General features: G+C 43.9%; 1 non-coding gene across 1 annotated transcript; it reads left to right on the top strand.

Annotated features, from left to right (window-relative positions):
- The first annotated feature begins 804 nt into the window (after positions 1 to 804).
- On the top strand, positions 805 to 932 carry LOC119930309. Its single transcript, XR_005451789.1, has one exon. It is a non-coding gene; the product is annotated as a U6atac minor spliceosomal RNA (small nuclear RNA).
- The last annotated feature ends 397 nt before the right edge of the window (positions 933 to 1,329 follow it).

Raw genomic sequence — 1,329 nt, 5'->3', positions numbered from 1 at the left:
AAGATAAAGAATGTTGTTGAGGTAGTTAGTGAGGTTGAAGAACAAAGAATGACCGTTGCTAACCGTTCCTTATCTGTCTCATTTGTTGGCTTTCTTGTACCTGTCATTCCCTAACCATGGGTTTCCCCCAGTTTTGGGTCTCTCATTTCTGCTGCACAACACAACTTGCACAACAGGAGAAGCAGCACGGCCTAGTGCAAAGACCATGGGCCTAGAAGTCGGAGGACCTGGGTTCTAATTCCGTCTGCATCACGTCTGCTGGGTGACCCTGGAGTCACTTCCCTTCTCTGTACCTGTTACCTCGTCAGTAAAATGGGGGTTAAGACTGTGAGCCCCATGAGGGTCACGGACAGTGTGTAACACAATTTTTTCCCCTCAAGCTATATCAATCAATCAATCGTATTTATTGAGCGCTTACTATGTGCAGAGCACTGTACTAAGCGCTTGGGAAGTACAAATTGGCATCACATAGAGACAGTCCCTACCCAACAGTGGGCTCACAGTCTAAAAGGGGGAGACAGAGAACAGAACCAAACATACCAACAAAATAAAATAAGTAGGATAGAAATGTACAAGTAAAATAAATAAATAAATAAATAAATAGAGTAATAAATATGTACAAGCTATATGTTATGCACTTGCTCTGTGCCGAACACTGTACTAAGCGCTGGGGTAGATACAACCTGATCGGGTTGGACGCCACCCATGTCCCACACGGGGCTCACCGTCTTAATGCCCATTTTACAGATGAGGTAACTAAGGCACAGAGAAGTTAAGTCACTTGCCCAACGTCACACAGCAGACAAGTATTATGAAAGGAGAGAAGGTTAGCACTCCCCTTGAGAAGGATGGAAGAGGTACTAGTGGCCTATACAACACATATATGGTTAAGGTATTGCCACCTACTTCGTGGCATCTAACCAAGTTTTTTCAATTTGTACTTCCCAAGCGCTTAGTACAGTGCTCTGCACATAGTAAGCACTCAATAAATACGATTGATGATGATGATGAAGTATTAGCTTTTATCTACGCCAGGGCTTAGTACAGTGCTTTAGTAAGCACTTAACAAATACCATTTGAAACAAAAAAAAAACAAACAAAAAACACCGCAAGGAACTCATCCACTCACACCGCTTCAGGTACTACATTTCTGCAGATGGCTCTCAAATCTACTTCACCTCCCCCAACCTTATTCCTGCCGTGCCACCTCACTTTCACTCCTGCTTCCAGGACACAGCCACATGGAAGGCCAAACGACTTCCATTCATTCATTCAATCGTATTTATTGAGCGCTTACTGTGTGCAGGGCACTGTACTAAGCCCTTGGGG

This window comes from Tachyglossus aculeatus, chromosome 6 (genome assembly GCF_015852505.1).
Source record: "Tachyglossus aculeatus isolate mTacAcu1 chromosome 6, mTacAcu1.pri, whole genome shotgun sequence".
Classification (NCBI taxonomy): Eukaryota; Metazoa; Chordata; class Mammalia; order Monotremata; family Tachyglossidae; genus Tachyglossus; species Tachyglossus aculeatus.
Note: the sequence above shows the minus strand (reverse complement) of the source record. Positions and strands in the feature narration are given on the sequence as shown.